We start from the raw sequence: 19937 nt of genomic DNA on the forward strand, positions 1-19937 counted from the left end.
TTTGACAACGACAAGCCCATCTCTGAAAGCACAGCGTGCATTAGCATTCTCTCCTTTGGAGAGAGCTATTTTTGTCTTTCATCTTCAGAAACTGTGTTCCAAAATAAAGGAGACAAGTCTCAGAAGGAGAACCAACGACCAGTGTCTCCAGCTCAGAAGAGAGCAAGTCACTATTTCCTCAACAACAAGGACAGTGACCATCACCCCGGCAGCGCTGGGGTGGGCGTCCCGCTGCCCTCGGGTACCGCACCTCGTCCTGCACCCGCTGTCATCTCTCTGTGCGATGCCTCTCCACACACTTCACGGAACCGGGTTCGTTGCCACGGTTACCAGCAAATCACATGACAGGCTGGCTACCTAGCAGTGTGGGAGAACAGTGGGATCAGATGCGATGGGGGAAGCATCCCTCCCCCAGCTTGGTGGCTTTTCCTTGGCAGACCTGCACTGTCCCAGAGGTCCGCATTTCTGACCTGCCCACCTCTGGGGTTAAGGGCCAGCATTCTTTGAGCGCCAGGACATTGCTTTCATAATGAGATCAGCACAGAGTCTTCCTCAAGGGCTTCTCCTTCTGGTTCAGGAGCCCCTCCGCCCCTCCCCAACCCCGCCTTTCCCTGACCTCCCCCCCCACACACGCACACACACGCACGGATGCTGTGATTAAATAGCTGGGGTGAGTGGGAAGGGGTGGAGCATGCAGCCTACACCACTTGAATAAGCTCTTTTTAAAAATCTGAGGATGGCATGAGTCAGGGAATTTTGAAGCCATGATACAATCAGGACACTGATGCCTCAGGGGGGTGGAGGCAGGGACCACAGACTCGCCCAGATCCTGGAGAGACCAGGCAGGGTCTGGGTTCCCAGGCACAGCCTTGCCGGAGGGGCTGCCGACCCTCAGACTTGGGGTCATGGAAGTGGGTGTGCTCTGCCCATCTCCGATGTGGTATGGTGGTCCTAGTCCCCGGGCACTGCCTTCCAGGGAAGAGCAGGTCTGAGAGCTGGAGAAAGCTCTCAAAAAACAGAGCTCTCTGCCTCTGCCCCGCCTCGCCTCCTTCCCTACAGAACCAGGCCACGGTAGCAGGAGTCTGTGCTCCGAGAGGTTGGGCGGCCAGGGGTGCACCTTAGCAGCCCCAGCGGGGACTAGAAGTGCAGGCCTTTGTCTCCCTGACAATCACCATTGCCTACTTCTCTGCGTTCAGATTATATCTCATCTTGTCAATTCCATCAGATTTTCTGGTCTGCTTTGCTTTCCCCATTGCAAAAGCAAAGTCCAGGTGATGGCAACAGACCCGGCAGAGTCAGCAGGCCGCAGAGGGCAGGGCCTGGGAGGGATTCTGCCCCAGCTCTCCTAGGCTGGTGCCGAGGACTCGCTTCAGACCCCTGCCTTAACGAGCAAAGTGTATTCAGGGAGAGGAAGCAAACAGCCTCATAAGCATAATCTTATGGAGCACCACAGGGCAAGGGCCAAGGAGACCAGAGGTCGCCAAAATGAAGGGGGGCGGGGATGCAGCCCCTGGTGTGTGGCACTGTACCAGTGGGGTACAAAATACAGACCTTCTGTTTGGGTTATTTTATCGCTTCTCTTTTATATCTATTTTGGTACATATCTTATAATGTGTATGACGGTATCGGGTAGGATCAGTGTGGGCTGAGATTAACAAAGAAGAAAAAAATCCAACCCCCGAGCCGCTGACCCAGGAGAGAAGTTAATTTTTCTCGCTTGTAAACGGGCTGTGGAGGTAAGCCGCCCAGAGCCGGTAAGGCGTCTTTTCTGGTCACTCCAACATTCTCAACATGCAGCTTCCACTTCCTTATTCAAGGCTGTTGGGCATGGTCCAGCCACCCTGTTCACATTCTAGGCAGCAAGGAGAGAGAACGGAAGGGTTACATGCCCCTCCCATGAGGACACCTCCTGGAAATTGCACCATACGCATTTAGCGTTTAGCTAGCATTTAGTCATATGACTTCACCTAGCCGCAAAGGATCCTGGGAAATGTAGTCCGTTGTGGCATGCCACGTGCCTATGAGGGACTGCTGCACAAGGAAGGAAGGATGGACCCTGGGGGGCCACCGGCACATGTGGTTACTTACAAAACGGTAAATGTACGTGTTAGAGGCATAATCAAATTGGGACTTTTGGGGTCGAGTTCAAAGACCACTGCTGTGGATTGTAGTGCCCTAGAAGTACATATAATTGATCGAAGGAAGGAATGAGGGACTTTTTTCCCCCACGACATTGCATCCATCCATCCTTCTCCTGGTAAAACAGTATGGAGAATTCTGTGTGTGGGCTCATCCCTCCCCCATTGTCAGCCATGCCTTTGTGAGAGGACGCTAATTACTCTTGGCTAACCAACTTCTCCCACCCCCTCGGTCACCAGGATTGGTGCGGGTTCCGGAGAGTCACGTCCAGGATTTCCCCTGGACTCTTAGAAGGGGGACGGTGGGTGTAAAGCTATGAAGTCTGCAGCTGCCCAGACCCTCCTAGGACCCGGATGGGAGAGGGCAGCCCACATCTAGGGGAGAGGGGAACCATGCCAAAGAGGACCAAGTCCTGGCGACACCGATTTAGCTCCTACATCAAGCTGCATCTCAACACCGTGACTTGTGATGAGGAGCCATCTTGGACCAGATGGATGAGGTCAGTCTCCTAGAACGAGCGGAGCAACTAGGTGGAAAGAGCCTGGGATGGGTAACTTCCTGGAGCAGAGCCACCATCCCTGGCTGTTTATGTGAAAGAGAAATCAATTTCCATCTTGTTTAAGTGATAGTTTATTTAAGAGTCATTGTTTTAGCAGCCAAACTGTACTGTAACTGGCACACATGTATTATTTCATTGAATTTATTTTTAATGCTCTCATTTAATTACGCAAGGTCATACAAACAAGTGGGTGCAGGGCCAGGATTTGAGCCCAGGGCTGCCCGAGTTGGGAGCCTAGCTGCTAGTCAGCGCTCCAGCGCTCTCTGTTCTTGAGTCCCCGAGGCTCTTTTCCCTCCATGCTGATCAGAGTCCCAACACATTACACTGTGCTCTCATTGTCTCTTTGCACGTGGGTGCTTTGGAGCCCGATGCTGTGGGGTTCCCAGTTGCATTGCCCAGGTCTGGCTGGGCCTTGGTGCTCTGTAAATGTGGATCCAATAAATAATAAGGTCTTGCTAAGCTTCAGAACATATCTAGTAGGCTTTTGGAGGATCAAATGAGGTAATGTTTGAGGAGAGGTTTTGAAAACTACAAGCCAATATATACACAGTGGTTACAGTTAGCCCTCTTGTTAGGAAAGTCCCTTATTTGGGGCAGGAATGTGGCTGTTTCTGGTTCTGCCTTTTGGTGCCTTCCTCTGAGAAACAGTCCTCCGGGTCATGTCACTCTTAGAATCAGAGGACACCTTCAAGCCCACTCAGACACACCGCCTGGTGCCCTCCCACCCCCACCCCAGGCAGGATTCCCTTCCTCGATGGCTTCACCAAGGGGTCGATTGGTCAGTGACCCTCATAACAACTGGGCACCATGATTAAAAATGACTCAACAGTGTAGGTTAGGGGACAAGTTCCATGCCGCTCCCCAGATATAGCCATGAGTTCTCCCCTCCTTGCTTCTGCACACATTCTTCTCTCCCTCATGGTCCAGAGTCCTCTTTCAAGGTTAGGCTCAAAGTCACCTGCTTGGTAGAAGTCTTCCAACTTTGGCAGAGGCATTTAGGTGGTCTCTTCGTTTTCTGGCTGTGTCATTTTGTACTTAACTCTATTATAAGACATATCAAATTATATTTTTATTTGTGCTTTTTTACAGACCCACTTCATCACCCCCCCTCCAAACTATTACCACCACCCTTTTATGTGAGATTTTCAAGGGCAGAGACTGTGTCTTACTCATTTGATTCTCCAGCACCTACCTCAGTGCCTGGCACCTGTTGATAATTTAATCAGTGCTTATTGAGAGGATGAGTGAGTAAACACGTGAGCAGGGGGCTGAAAACTTGGTCTCTGGCATGAGACAAACTCATGTCCAAATCCCATTGACTAATTAAACTCATTCATTCACACATGCCACTCATTCATTCATTCATTCATTCATTCATTCATTCATTCGGATTTGTACCGAGTGCCTGTTATATTGCAGGCACCCTGCTCGACATTGCCAGAGGACAACCGGGAGGGACAGGGTCCCCGCCTCACAAGCTTATATCTGCATGGTAGAGAGTGACAATAAACAAGCAAATCAGTAAGTGAACAAGACTCTACGATGTTCTTAGAAGGAAATGAGCAAGGGGGAGTGTGACAGAGGACCTGCACGTGGCCGTGGACTACTTCAGGAGACAGGTGGGCAGGGAAAGCTTTGCTGGGAGTGAATCCTGAAGTGTGGGAACGAGAGAGCCTTTTGAAGTACAAGAGGGAAAACAAGGAACAGCCACCAACAGAGAAAAGTTACTTCTCTCCCTAAGGCTTAGTTTCCTCATCGGTAAATTGAAATAATAATAGCATCCACGACATGGTTTTTGAGAAGCTTAAATGCATCGGAACACAGCAGAGTGCCAGGCAGATAGGAAGCACTCAATATGTTTTAGCTCTTCTTATCAATTATTGGTCACGCTACAGAGAGGAAATGAGGGTGAGGCCATGTGGCCCTCTGCAATTGCCACTTCCTTTTCCAAGTTCCCAAGCCATCTGTTAAATAACCCATTTGTGAATGTTCCTGGGCACCGATGTCAATCTCTGTGGTCTGTGGTCTCTAGAATCTCTTTAAAATGTGTGTAAATAGCTTAGGTTGGTAGAGAAACTAGACCAAGTGTGGAAATGTCTGTAAAAGCCCCAGACGATGGTCGTGACTACTACTGTATTGTTTCTGGATCATTTCCCTGTAGTCTCTGGACACCTCGTGTTCTGGCTGCAAGCACACCATCTGGTTTGCCAAGGACCTTCTTCAAATGAGGCCCCTGAAACTGAACGTGGAACTTCAAGCAAGCTCTGGCAGAGCTGGGACCATGCCCGAGACCCGCAGACCCAACACAGCCTTACAACTGGGTCATAAATGAGCAGCAGAGGCAAGAGCAGAGGCAAGTCTCCTGCCCCACGAGGACAACCAGATTCACCTGCAGCATCCCGTGGTCTAGCAGGTGAGAAGAGTTTTGCCCTGTGACTCCAGAACCAAGGCCATCGTTCAGGGAATTTCGAGACACTCATGAGGCTCGTTTTCCCTCCTGGACAGGTGGGAGGATCTTGCTTGTGTAGCAGCAGCGAAGAGAAGGATTCTAGGAATCTCAGAGGCAAAAGGTTTTCTGCAGTTCACGTTTTTCCGAACCTGTGGTTTCTCCGGTAAGGGGTGTGCGTGTATGTGTGTTGTGCAGAGGAAGAGAGGAGAAGTAGTGCTGGCTCCAGACTGTAAGGCCCCTGACTCTTGCACATATGGTTATTTCATGTATACATGTTTTCAAGTCTGGCCTTACGTGGCCACAGAAGCAGAAAGATGCCAAGGAATGTGGTGGTACCAGGGCTTAATTACAGGGACCTTTGTCCAGCTGACATGCCGGTAATGCGCCTAGCTGCATGATTCAGCAGTAATCCTGCCAGGTTCCCAAAAAAAGCCCCTATCTGGGATGACGTAATGTCTCTCCAGCCCGATACAGCCATCCCTGCACACCCACCGCCACACGTTTACCATCTCCTCTTAGGAGCCACATTGCCATCTGTGGGATCTTCGCTTGCCATCTGCATTGTGACAGATACGTATTTTATTATTTAAATGGTCTTACAATGCACAGTGTTGCTAATCTAGCCCTTTGCGTTTAAAAATTCAATAGAAAAATTAAAACAGAAGAAACTCCGAGCCTCTGGTGGGTTCTAGATCGGCAAATCATGCCTGCAGAATACCTCCAGTATGTCATATTGGATATTTGATCTGTGTATCCCATGAATATTTATACTTTGAGGCAGAGTGATTGATTTAATTTATCACCGAGAGTTGAGGTGACTGTCTAGACTGGCTCCGTGGCACACGTTGCAGAGCATGTGAAGAGAAAGCGACTCTGCTCCTACCCCCAGGCACTTTGTGGGTAGTTGGCAGATCTCTTGTTTGCCCACATCGGATCCATCCATCTCCCCCTTCTTCCTGACTGGACAAGTGCTCAGGGAAGGTGCTCTTATCCTCATCTAAACTAATTTTGGTTTTCCTTGCCCCTCTTGGCTGGGTAGATCATTCATTTTATTTCAGTTTATTTCAGTGGGAAATGAAAGGAGTTCTGCTGGGACTTGGTGGGGGTCGGGAGTTCTGGGCAAGATTTCTTTCCTGATAAAAAGAATAAATAGCTGCTTTTTTTTTTGAACTCTGGATGTTGTTATGATGCAAGGAACTCCTGCAGCCATCTTGCAAACATGAGGGGAGGTAGCCAGAAGGATGACAGAGATGGCAAAGAGCTGGGTCCTTGACGTTGATAAGCTGATGATCAACCAAGCCAGAGCTGCCTCCACGTTTAGACTTCTCATCATATAAGATAATAAATCCTTTGTTATTTAAGCTGGTTGAATTAAGGCTTTCTGTTACACAGAAGCTGAAAACATCATGACTATGTGAGGCAGTGACTTTCTAGCTTTTTGATCATAAACCAAAGTGAGAAATATGTTTATGTGTAATACGCTCTAAAATGTTCTATTTTTTCTATTTAATTTTTAAAAATTCAGGTCATGACCCACTAAAGGGATTTCAAAACTCACTAGTGGGTCATGATCCACATTTCTTAGAACATTAAAGTCATAAGGAACACAAGCTACTGTGATGTAATGAAAGCATAATGTGGTAAGTGTCATAAAAGACATACGAATACAGTGCTGATCACTTTGAGCTGGGGACACAGGGAAGCTTCCGTGGAAGGGCTAGACCTTGAAAAATACCTACATGTGGGGGTTTAAGGAATGACAGGAGAAAAGGCAAGATGGTGAGAAGTGCAGACATGTTCCAGCGCCGGTGTGTAAATCTGGGCAGAGGCTGAGGAATGTGATTTGGAGAACAGTGAGAAGTAAGGTCTGCTTCTAGTTAGATAATGTGTGGCCTTGAATGGCAAGCAAATGAGAGGCCGTAGGAAGGCCTCCAGCAAGAGCCGGGTCTCAGGAAGTGGGAAATGCTGGCGGCTGCAGCCTGCGTTGGTTCTGTGTCACAGCAGAAGCTCGAACGGGTAGAGTTGAAAGCTTGAGGCCAATGACAAGGGCCTCCGCTCTGGGAGGCGAGCTCCTGCTCTGTCCCTTCATTCTGCCTGTAGTCACGAAAGACCCATTTTCCATGCTCTGTCCGTGTGCTGCTTCCAGTGGCGAACAGTGAGCTGGCCTTTCTAAGAATTCAGCCTGGCAGCCCCCGGTTGAAACCAACAGTGCTGATACTGTGATTCTTCTAAATAAAGCCAACAGAGCAAGAAAGAGTGGCCGATTTTCTATTTCGGAAAGGCCAGCGATCCCCACTTCTCATTGTTCTCCTTGCGCCCACCTACTTGCCTTCTGATGAGTTCACATTTTGTTAGATCCAGCCCCAGAAGGTGGGCTGAGCTTTGCTACTTGGCACCTCTAATGAAAAAAAAAATCAGAGGAGGAGGATTTGAAACTGCTGGTGAAATTGGATGTTTGTGCTATCTGTGGATTTTAATTACCCATGCCGTTCCTTCCCTATCTCTCCCTGAAAATGAAGAGCTGACTCTCCTGATGGAAATTAATCAGAACTAGTCCATGACTTCTCTTTTATTACACCCAAAGACCTAAGGGATGGGCAAATCAGAGTGGAATTTTACCGGGAACCCAAACACTGGAGAGTGGAATCAGATGACGATAAATCTAAAGCAGAGTCCAGTTTATTCTTATGCTCACCTTTCAAATTAGTGACTGGTTTTTAAATTGTAAGTTGAAATCATCAGATTTCTGGAGCATTATTTATGTCTTGACAGTTGACACTCTTCCTGATTTCGGCAAAGGCCCTTACATTTCTGTCCCAACTGGCTCCACACAGAAAATTACAACTTACACGTACCCTTTGGGAGCCCAGAGAAAGTTAATTGCTTCGTTTGGAGGGGGGACGTTTTGATGCTGAGAAGCACCAGCCTAGCTGCATTTGACCCCAGGGCATATGAAATTAAGTGATGAGTTAGCGTCATTACATTGATTCTGCCTCAGTATCTTTTTCAAGTGGTTTATTGGGACTTTCCTTTGTAGACCCTTTCAACACCTCACATGTGAGAATCTCAGAATGGAGTTAATATGGTGAATGAACATGTGAAGGAAAGAGTAGACAGGATGGTGCTATTCCCCTCAAGGCCAAAGCCACACTATCCATCTCCTCCCAGTCCTGCTTGTGCTTCTGGCTTTCCCGCTTGGGGGCTGACACCCCCATCTTCCAGGGACCTAGAACCTTTGCATCATCTCTGGTGTTCACGCTCTTCATGGCCACATGCAGCTGATCACCAGATTCTTTACTTGCCTCACTCCTCTCTGTTTCCACTGCTCTCACATTCAATTCAAGTGCTCAGTATTGCATATCTGCACTGGGCGACTGGGCCAGCCTCTTGGAGTGGCCTTTCTTCTCCATTCCTCTCTCATTTCAGTCTACCCCTTCCTTGGCTAGTTGCTTGGAGTAATGTCCTAAATCACAGCTTCAAGCAGGCCACGCACTCCCTTGCACCACATTCCTCAGTGGCTCCCCATCAAAGTCTAAACTTACTAACACAATATTCAGGACCCTTCAATACTGAGCCCCAACCTCTCATTCCAGTGCTTTCTCCCACTATGTCTGGCTCATGGCCCAGAGTGAAGGGTAGAGAAGAAGATGCTTGTATTTCATCATGAAGAATTTATCATGTTGTATTATAATTCCTTGGAGTCTGAAATATCTTCTAGACTGTAACCTGTAAGAGGACAGGGGCCAGGGGTTCACTCTCAGTGTCTGCCATAGTGCCCAGCACGTGATAGATAGACAATCAATACTAGTTGAATGAGTCAGTGGATGAATACAGATGTAATGCCTCAGGGTTTCTGGTTTTAAATGGAATTTGCTTATCAATACCTAATATGACCTTTAACCTTTCTACTAAAATACCTATGCAGGATGCGCAAAACAGTACAAACTCGTAATCCCACCATAAGTTAAAACAATTGGAAAATCCACTGCCTGAACTTGGAGGGAATTTAGGGTAATTCTAAGTCTTCTATGGCCAACTTGAGACCCAAAGTCAGGTACAGTACGGACTCCATGACCTCAAAGGAAGCAGGCCGATGATGCCAAAGAAGGAAGCTAGACATTTTATCTCTCTCTAGATTTTTGTCCTGTGCCTTAGAGGCCTAGCATCTGGATTGCCCCAAATGTCAGTAATCCATTCTTCAACTACTCAGGTTCTTTGTTTCAAGGCAGAGCTTCATTCTTCTCTTCTCTAGCTTACTAACAGTAAGTTCTTGCTTTCTGCATTTATTTAGAAACTGCAAGTCCTAGTTTAATAAATAAATTCCCAGAAAACTATAGACAGGAAGTTGTGTACATGTGTGCCTAGTGGCAGGGGGTGGTTAGGCCTATTTGTGATGGTAGCTGCGCGCTGGGGGAAGTATAGTTCCAACACAGTGGATGCCTTTGGGGATGACAGATACAGGTAGAGTTCTGGTAACAGTATATTCTGGGGAATGTAGTTGTGCGTGTGTCTCTGTGTGTGTGTGTGTGTGTGTGCACATTTCATCTATTCAGAATGTCAACAAGCCAGATGTGTGTGTGTGTGTGCACACATTTCATCTATTCAGAATGTCAACAAGCCAGATGTGTGTGTGTGTGTGTGTGCACACATTTCATCTATTCAGAATGTCAACAAGCCAGATGTGTGTGTGTGTGTGTGCACACATTTCATCTATTCAGAATGTCAACAAGCCAGATGTGTGTGTGTGTGTGTGTGTGCGCACATTTCATCTATTCAGAATGTCAACAAGCCAGATACTAGATGTAAGAGAACATTCTGGCTCAATCCTGTGAAGTTAACTAAAGAAGTAAATGCTTTCCAGGTATTAGAAATTGCTCCAAGCAGTGCACATTATACTCCCTTCCAGTTGAATACCTGACTAAAGGATTCCACCAACATCCAGATGGACAGTGAGGCATGTCAAGAGAAAGCCACTCTGTATGTTCTGGCAACCAGTGGATCTGGACAGATCTCCCTTCATTGCAGGATAAGTTTTAGAATACTTCAGAAAAAGGACATGCACTGTCATCCTGAAATCCAGCGGAAGAACGTATTTCTGAAAACAATGTACTGCAGGAACCAGAAGAGAATTTTAGAAAACTGTTTTGCATCTTTGTGAGGACACAAGACTTGGTCTTTTATAGCAGAAAAGGATGAGGGAAGAGCAGTTATAAATGAAATGAGGACAAGAATAAATCAAGGACCGTTGTGGGAAAAATGAAAATGCAAAGACATCTGGTGACTGTGATGAGAGCAAAGTTAGGAGTGGGTCAGAGGGCACTTAAAAGTTACTGGTGCTGCCAAGGGAGAAATGAAGGCAAGTGGAACAGTGGCAATAAGCAAAGATATCTCTCAAGACGCAGGTCGCCATATCCATGAAGCTTTGCCCAACACCTGTTTGTTCAGCAATATGTTGAGTGACTACTACGTAACAGGCTGTGTACTATAGGCCGGGATAAGATGGCGGCCAAATGGACACAGTGCCTGCCTTCCTCTGTGGTCTCTTCTGCTCCTTTTGCCTGATTCTCCTTTGGCACCTTTAACATAACTGCTGGCATAGCTGCCCTGCAACAGGAAGTAGCATTCTCAAGGACAGGATGATGACCCGTTCATGTCTGTATGCTCAGAATCTAGTATAAAAAATGTATCTTGAATGAATAATCAAGTCAATGAATGAAATACGACCAGACTGACCACAGCAAAGGTTCTTCTCGGATTTCTTTGACAATAACAGCTCAGAATCAACTCTCTAGAACCATCTGGTGTTGATTTTCTGACCACACCTCCTAAGGCCTCTTTGGAGTGCAAAGTCCACTGTTACTGCAGATGTGGAATTACCTGGTATTTCCTTTCCACATTTTTACTTTCTTCATGGGCATTTATTCCAAAACAGTTTCTAATAACTTTAATAGCCTTTCCCTAATTTTAAAAGCAACAAGCCCTTTTGTATATAGAAAAACATAAAGAAAAAAATATTGCTGGGCGCCTGGGTGGCTCGGTCGGTTAAGCATCTGTTTTTGGCTCAGGTTGTGATCCCAGAGTCCTGGGATCAAGCCCCCAAGTCAGGCTCCTTGCTCAGTGGGGAGCCTGCTTCTCCCTCTCCCTCTGCCTGCCACTCCCCCTGCCCTGCTCTCTCTCTGTCAAATAAATAATAAATAAAGTATTTTTTAAAAAAAGAAAAGAAAAAATATCACCATCTCTAAGAGGTACTTGCTGAGGTCCATCCCACCCCATTTTGATCTCAACCACACGTATCTTGAGCACTCGGAACAGTGCTTGACATAGAATAGAAAATAATAAATACTTGTCAAATGGATGGTCATGAGTAAGTACCATGGTCTCTAGGCCTCAGCTGCCTATGAGGCTGAGGGAAGGCTCTGCCCTGGCCCCAGCAGCCCTCAGCCATGCCTCCAGGGCTTGCGGACATAGCTGCTGTGGCCCCCCGGGAGCTATACCACAGCTCCATTGTTGGTGCTGCCACCACCACTTTGGCTCCCAGGCATCTTCTGTAGCTGCAGTGGTCCTAGGCCCTTGGGTCTGTGGGAAACATAAACTGTCTCTGAGCTTATAAGCCCTGGTTTTCTGGAGTCCTCCATGCAGGGATACTGAACCCTGCACCCTTTAGGAATGGAAAGAAGGCACCCCTGTCTTTTCTCATAAACGGTGGAAAGCGGGTGGCCTTATGTACCTATAACTTGGTTTTATGAAATTTTTAATGCTTTTAATATGTTGATGGGTTTTCACATTTCGGTGCTTGTTGTTTTAAATGCTCTGCCAGTTTAACTGTGGCTTCACCCTGCCTCACTTTGACGATGCAAAAGCAGAATGACTTGGAGAGAACTGAGCTGGAAGTCGTGCCCACAGCAGGACACAGTCCCCTTGGCCTTCCTGTCTCTTCAGGGAATATAGCAGGTCTTCCCTGAGTGCACCTGGGGGCAGGGCAAGGGGGACCCGGTCTCCGAGTGGGAGCTTCTATGGGGTTGGTTCCCTCTCCTACCCCCAGGAAGGAACTGGGGATATCTGAGACAGAGATTGTACCCTGAGACTCAGAGAGCGGACAAAAGCTGTCAGAGGCCTGCAGATATTCAGGGGAGCCCCCACCACAGAGAGGGACTTGTGGAAAGGTGGGTGGCTATCTCCGGGCCTCCCACTCCCAGCCGCCAAACAGAGCAGCTCCGCTTTAATGGGCTCTGCCCGTGGGCCTTGTATGACATTTCATTAGCCCACAGGGTACACAGCCAGCAGAACCTGGGAAACCATTGGTTACCCAGAAAGGGCCCAGCAGGTGCCGGTGCCTCGCACTGGTCTCCCCCCACCCCACTCCTGTTTGCCAGTCCCAGAACTCCACTTTGTCAGGACACCCAGAATCAGTCAGTTCCAAGGCCCTGGATTGATTTAACCAAATTCATAGGAAATGATGCGTTGACCGGAAGGTCGGTGTATTTGTTGCGACTGAGGGGGCTTCTTTTCAGGGACCAGAACCCTAGTTGCCAGCTCGGGGAGCATCCCCTGCTCCCCAGCCAATTGTTCCCAGTATAGAAGCAGCCAGGAGGCCACATTTGTCTTCGGAAGGTTGCTGGGTGACACTGCAGTCCAAGGCAGGGCAAGTGGTTTGGTCAGTGGTATTTGACCCGGGGCCAGGGGGAGCGGAGGAAGTGGATCTTCTTCCCATGTTGGGCTCTGGCTCAGCGGGGAGTCTGCTTCTCCCTCTGCCCCCACCCCCACTCCTGCTCTTCCTGTCTGTCTCTCAAATAAATAAATACACACATAAATCTTTTTTAAAAAATATTCATATTCTGGTTGTTTGGAGACCCCGTTTCTGGGCCTTGTGCAGAGAACGTACCTTCTTTCTTGGCTCTGCTTGAAGTGTGGTGGTTAAGGTAGTTTCTGGGTTCACATTGCAGCTCTGCTTCTATAGGCTGGGAAAATTTAGGCACTTCCTCATTTGAAGTCTCTTTTCCTTCTCTGTAAAATAGGGACAATCATGGTTTTTCTAACTCTGGGGACATAGGGATTAAATTAAATGAGTTAGCAGAGGAAAAGCACTTCAAACTGCCCAGCACGTCACTGACGCTGAGCAGGTGTTAGCTCTGATTAGTCTTTCTAGTTTTTTGCTTAGATCTCTTTTGGCCGCTATTGACAGAAATTCAATTCCAACTAAATTAAGCGCAAAAAGAAAATGTATCGACAAGCTGAGGGCACTGGATGGATTAGAGACTCAGGAAGAGCTGTTGAGTCAAGGCCTCGAGGATGGGTTCCGGTGCTTGTAGATAAACAGTCACAGCCATTGGCAGTCCCTAAGCATCACCCGGGGGCCCGGGCTGCACCCAGACCCATTCACTACAGATTCCTGGGGCTAGCCCCAGGCCTCAGCAGTTGTCCAGCTCCCCAGGCGAATCCAGCGTGCAGCCCAGGCTGAGAACCACTGTGTAGACCTCTCTTCATCGGACTCTCGTCTTTGCTCCAGCTCTGCCTGGTTCCATTCTACAGAAAGCTCTTCCTGCCACCGCCTCAGATGTCTACCCTCCCATAATAATCTCAATCGGAAAAATAAGTCATTAATGAAGCTTCTTTCTTCCACAATCTGCATGTCAATGGATTTATCCTGCTTCAGTCTGTCTCCTGCTCGCCCTTCTTATTCTGACCACCGTGGCTGAGGGCTGGGGTACCCAGGCACGCCAGTGACCAGGAATCTCGACTGACAACACAGCAGAAACACTTGGGATGAAGACAGAGTAATTCCCTCGGAGGTCTAAGAGGACCGGACAGGGAAAATCCATACATCTCATCTAATTGCGTTAAACGAGTTACGCTCCCTCTTGGTTGATACGATTAATTGTCAGCGTGTTTTGCTTCAGCCATTTCCCCTCATGGATAAGATCTGGGCTTGGCGGGGTCTTCGCTTCAGGTCTCTGAGCTGCCACAAGTGGCAGGTCATTGCTCTGCGGGCACGATGCCTGGTTGGGATGGCAGGTTCTTACGTCCCTGAGCCACTTATTCACTGACTCCTTGTCATGCCCACAGACCCTGAGCTCCTAGGTTACGCTCTCAAACTCACTCCAGGATAATATCCTTACGACGCTGTCCCCCGTAGCTACTGACGACACAGAGTTCCGATTCAAACTGAAATCCGAGTTTCCATTGCCTCCCCCTTCTGACGTTTCATCTCCTTCACTTGCTTGTCTGTGGGTGCGGGGGCTCTCATGGGAGGGCGCCTGGTTTTGAGCCGACCGATGATTGGAAGGACGCAGGGGTCCTCACCTGTGCTGATGCACTTGTTCTGAGTCGCTCTCACCAAATCCCCTTTTCTAAACTGGACATCACTGAGAACAAGAAAACACATTCCCAATCTTCCGGAAAGTGGAGAATGTTTGAACCCGTTTGGGCAAAGTGTATTTGAGGAGAGAAACCACGTAAATAACTGTGCATAATTGACAGAATTACCAACATAATGAAACAGTCCCGGCGCGGCTGTCTGCAACCCCAGGGCTTCTGGAGGCTTGTGGTCTATCCTCGTGGTGGCCCTGTCACATTTTCTGAATTCAGCTCTCCTTCAGGTTTCAAAAGGTTCTGGTGACACACTGAGCCGTTCATGTCGATGGCGGTGTTTCCCAACCCGCTGAAGGCATTGCTGCAACAGATGGGTGATGGGGAAGTGGCGGCAAGGTGGATGCAGGGGATGGGGGTGGGGGGCGCACGGAGCCCCTCTGCCCTTGTGTGCGCTGCCTCTGGGGGCTGTTATTACAAAGGAAAGCTTGATTGCTTGGTTATTAAGTAGCTCCCTCACTACTTATCAAGTAGTTGTGTATTACAAAACCACTCTCTTCCTGTTTTGTCCACGCTTTGCAGAGTTTCAGATGAAGCGAAAGGGGCCCCCCAGAGGGGCTTTGCTCTACCACTAGATGGAGGAGCACCTTCACCCGTGCAGCCCTGGAGGCAAGGGCCCAGGGAACAGGAAAAAGATCTGCTGCTCCCCCGCCCTCCGCCCCCTGCCTCCCAGGTCCCTCCTGCACTGGGCAGGAAGCCACCTGCCGGCCGGCCGCAGCGGCAACGGCCACGGGTCACACTCATCGTGTGCTTTACGTTTTGAGATCTGATTCCTACGTGAAGCCACAGCATCCTCTTCGGTGTTCTTTGAAAGTTCTCTGTTTTTCCAGCTGTTCCGCAAACCTTTGTGGGCCAGGGCAGCCTGGCACATAGCTTTCCAAAATTATCCAGGCCATTGACATTCTTTCCACCCACAGTATCCGCACTGACCCCTCCACCATTTGTTAATGCAAATCCTTCCCCTTCGAACCGTTTTGTCTCACTTCCGCCTAGCACAAAGGCCGTGCGCACCTCTCAGCCCACGAGTGGCCCTGGAAAGGGGTCACCGGGCACAGCCAGGATTAGTTTTCTCTATTCTTGAATTTTGTATAAATAGAATCACACAGTATGTCCTTTTTGTGTGTGGCTTCTTTTGATCAACATGTCCTCTGTGCGATTCAGCCATGTTAAGCCCTTCTTATTCCATTACATAAATAGACCACAATTTGTCAGTTCCCTCATTGATGGATATTTGGGTGATTTCCGGGTTTTGACTGTGATGAATAAGGCTGCTATGAACATTTTTGGCCAAGGCAATTTCTGGCTGTACGTACTCATTTCTCCTGTATACGTTCCTAGGGGTGGGATTGCTGGGCCCTCTGAGTGTGTGCTTCACTTTATGAGAAACTGCCAGCTTTCCAAAGAGGTGGTTTTAATATGTTTATTCCTCGTAATGTAAGGGTTCATCGGTCAGTTCACCATTGCTTATTGAGCACCTACTATATGCCAAGCATTGTTCTAGATGCCGGGATACAGCAATGAGCTGACAGACAAGGTCCCTGTCATTGAGACTCAATTGTAGGGGGGTGGGGATTGCAGGGGTGGAGTCAGGCAATATGACCGAAATAAAGACAGTAATTTCAGGTGCTTGAAAAATAGGGTAACGTGATGGAGTCCTAGGGAGTAGGAGCTGCTTCTGCTGCAGTGTCAGGAAAAGTCTCTGAGGAGCTGACTGACTCAACGTCTGAAAGATGCAGCGGTATGGCCATGCAGAGCTTGGGGAAGAGTACTGGAATCAGAAAGAACAGGAAATACAACTGCCCTGGGACAGGAAAAAGTATGGAGGGTTTGAGCGAGAGAAAGAAGGCCCGTGAGGGCCTCATGCAGTCATTCATTCATCCAGCAAGTAAATACATATTAAGCTTCTGTTATGTTGCAGGCACTGTTCTAGGCCCTGGCAATGTAGCAAGTGACCAAAGTAGGTGAGCAGCCTGCTGTGGTAGAACCGGAAGGAAAGAGCAGGCAGGAGGGTGTGGAGGAGGGAGCAGGGCCAGGCTGAGTAGGACCGGGGAGATCATGGAAATGAGTCTAGGTTTTATCCTGCGGCAGTGGGAAGTCATGGACGGACGGTAAGCAGAGACATGAAAATGATCTAATTCACAGGGATGGAGTAAGGGAGATTGGTTAGAAGGCAGAGATTCTGGGCTGCAACTCCATCTGTGACCGTGGAAACCGTGAAAATGGCCAGAATTCAGGATATCTTTTGGAGGTTGAGCCAATAGGATTTAATGAAAGATTGGTTTTGGGGTGAGCAAAAACCGCAATGCAATTCAGATTCTAGGTTCCTAGCCCGAGCAGCTGGGTAGATAGATGGTGGTACCAGGCCCCGAGACCAGGAGGACTGGGGGAGAAAGGAGTTGGGTGAGGAGAAGCAAGAGTCCCATTTTGCTAAATGTGAGATGCAAATGAACATTCAGGTGGAAACGTTCAAGAGGCAGGAGTTCAGGGGAAATCCTCTAATTTTGGGGCATCATCAGCACCTAGATGACATTTAAAGGTCCAAGTCTGAATGGGAGCACCTAGGAGAGTACAGGCCAAGAAGGGGACTGAGGGAAAGTCTTGGAATATACTGAGAATTTCACGTTCCATTTTACTGTGAGGAAACTGAGGCTCAGAGAAGCTAAGCAAATTGCCCAAGGTCACAAGGTATGACAAAGCCGGTCTTATTTTGGACTCTGCACACTTACCCACGCTGCTTTAATGCCTGAGGTTTCTCACTTCTGCCACTTAGATGCCATGTGACCTAAAGTGAATTATTTAGCCTCTCAGTGCCCCTGTGACCTCGTCTGTAAGGGAGGGACAACCGTCATGATATATACACGTAGGCAGTGTGAGTATCAGATAAATGGATCTAATGAAAGTGCTTAGGACAATGGTTGGCATGCAGGGGTGTTAACTCGCATCACTACCTAAGCCACAGGCTAAGCACAGGCAGGCCTCAGAGGTGAGAGCAGGTAGAAAGTTTCTAATCTTCGTGGCCAGGGGAGCTGGCCTCTGGATGCCACAGCCAGGAAGGTGTCAGGCTGGGTCTGAGGAGGTTAGGTCGGCCTCAGGCAGGACTCTTGTATACTTGTTCCAACAATAGGTCCCAGGGTGCAAGTGAGCTGTGTCCCTTTGGGATCAGGTCAGTAACTGGGTGAGGGCAGGGCTGCCGGCAGAAGTCACGGTGACTCCTTACCTCCAAAAATGTACAGAAGTGGTTGCAGGAGCCCTGGTTAGTGCCCTCTGTTGTGCTCTTTGATGTCTAACCATGTTTGGTGCAATAAATATATTTGGTTTTTGTCTTCAGGTCCTGGCACAAAGATCTTAAAACTCTTGGAATTTCCTGAGTGACAAGAATATCTTTTGTCATTCATGGTGGGCCCCTTGGGAGTATACCTGGGTTTGTGCTAAGGAGGTGACTCAGCTTGGGGCTGCTAGATTTCCTCAGGAGGGGCTGGTCACCAGCAAGGCCCAGGGGTTAGAATGTTGGAACTTGCAGCCGCCCCCAGGACCTCTGCGAAGGAGAAGGAGGGGGGTGTGGGTGACGGCAGATGAAACTCCATACAAGCTCCTGAGTAACAGGACTTGGTGAGCTTCTGGTTGGTAAAGATGTCCATGTGCTGAGGGGGGGGCGCCCCCAGGTTCCATGGGGACAGAAGCTCCTGTGCTCCGGACCCTTCCAGACCACCCCCTATGGACCTCTCAGCTGGCTGTTCATTTATATCCTTTATAATAAACTGGTAAATGTAAGTAAATGTTTCTCTGAATCCTGTGAGCCACTCGAGCCAATTCGTCAAACCTGAAGAGGGTTTTGTGGGAACCCCCCATTTATAGCCAGTGAGAGGCACAGGTGACAAGCTGGACTCGCAGGTGACATCTGAAGCGTGGGCAGTCTTGTGGGAGTGAGCCCTTCACCTGTGGGATCTGATGCTGTCTCCGGGTAGTGTCAGAATTGAGCCGAGTTGTAGGCACCCACTCAGGGTTCACTGAGAATGAGAGAATTGCTCGATCGTGTTGGAAAACAGGCATCAGAACCATGACTCAGGATTCCTCCAATTAGTACCTAGGCTGTAAAAGCTGAGTCTGAGGGCAGGAGGAGAGAAAGATCGAGTGACTGTTGAATGTATTTTACGCACGTGGGACAAACACCCGTGTTTCTGTGTGTGAGCACAGTGTCCCTTGCCCCTACTCTTGGTCATGGCAGCATTCCTTGGAGTTCCCGTCCCACCCCTCATCCAGCATTGTTCGTAGATCCCGTGCCCCTGTCCCCAGTGGTTGCTTAAGGGTGGATGCGTGATCCCAGCCGTACTGACCAGAAAAGTGTCCTTTGGCTTTTCAGATACTGGGAGGCTAACCTTTCTTTCCTCAGGGGATGCTGAGCGCTGATGACATAAGCGTGGAACCATCTGCCCACATACCTCCCTTTGCCCATTGGCCACTAGCAGAGAACAAAACCCGTAGACAGACAGCTTTTGCAGCTTTAACGGGGCGCCTGGCTCAGTGATGAGAGTCAATACATTTCTTCTGTTTGGTTAAGCCAGTTGGGATTCCTCACAATCATAAAGGACTAACTAACTCATGTTATGTCCCACTAGTGCTAAGTTTCACAGCCTTGGTTGAGACTCTCCTGAAAGTAATTTAGGGTTGTCATTTAGTTTCACAAATGATGGACCTAGAAGTTTGAAAGTTCCAGTCCAGGTCCTTATGGCATTAAACAAACTGACTTGTGACTTAGAGCGTGTGTGGTCTGTTTTTAGTTTATCACCTTCCCCTGTGGACCTACCCTGAACTCTGAAGTCCTTGGGGGATCCCCACGAGGAAGGAGCCATCAGCTCATGTGGGTAGAGTGTTTGGAGACAAGAGGACACCAAACAGGCAATACTTTGCTTAAGGACCTAGGACATCTCCCAAGGAGACTGGGACAAAGAAGTCAAGTGACTCCGGATTGAAATCCTACTGGATGGAATCAAAGCAAGCCTTTGGACCTGGGTTTCTACAGTTCTGGCCCCAGTAAAAGGTCCAGTTGGATTATGGGTCACTGAAAGATTTAGCAGTTTTCCAGAACCTTATGGTTTCCAGTCTTCCTGGACAGAGTAGATCATTGGGTGGTACTTTTGCTTCATTCGTATGTACGTGTATGTGTGTGTGTGTGTGTGCGCGTGCGTACGCACACGCGTGCTCATGTATATGTGTGTATATATGTATGCACACACACACATACACACACTCACACGGGCTCCAGCCTCACACATTTCTCCAGAAAGAAAGATTTAAAGAAATGGTGGGAAAAAAAATCAGAATTCCTTAAAACCTCCTGGGAATCATCTGGACTTGGCCCCTTTCCTCCTGCGAGATTTTCATCTCAAAGCTCTAAATTCTTTTCACAGCTCCTGAGTAGGTGAA

At 48.4% G+C, this 19937-nt stretch overlaps 1 long non-coding RNA gene across 2 annotated transcripts; it reads left to right on the top strand.

Annotated features, from left to right (window-relative positions):
• The first annotated feature begins 631 nt into the window (after window positions 1-631).
• LOC123797828 (uncharacterized) lies at window positions 632-18619 on the top strand. 2 transcript variants are annotated; one of them, XR_006781088.2, is made up of 4 exons: window positions 632-4317; window positions 4860-5111; window positions 5204-5310; window positions 10009-18619. It is a non-coding gene; the product is annotated as an uncharacterized LOC123797828 (long non-coding RNA). The 2 variants fall into 2 exon arrangements; XR_006781087.2 differs by having other exon boundaries at window positions 632-5111.
• The last annotated feature ends 1318 nt before the right edge of the window (window positions 18620-19937 follow it).

This window comes from Ursus americanus, chromosome 9, assembly GCF_024610735.1.
Source record: "Ursus americanus isolate L20-20 chromosome 9, mUrsAme1.1.p, whole genome shotgun sequence".
NCBI classification, from domain to species: Eukaryota; Metazoa; Chordata; class Mammalia; order Carnivora; family Ursidae; genus Ursus; species Ursus americanus.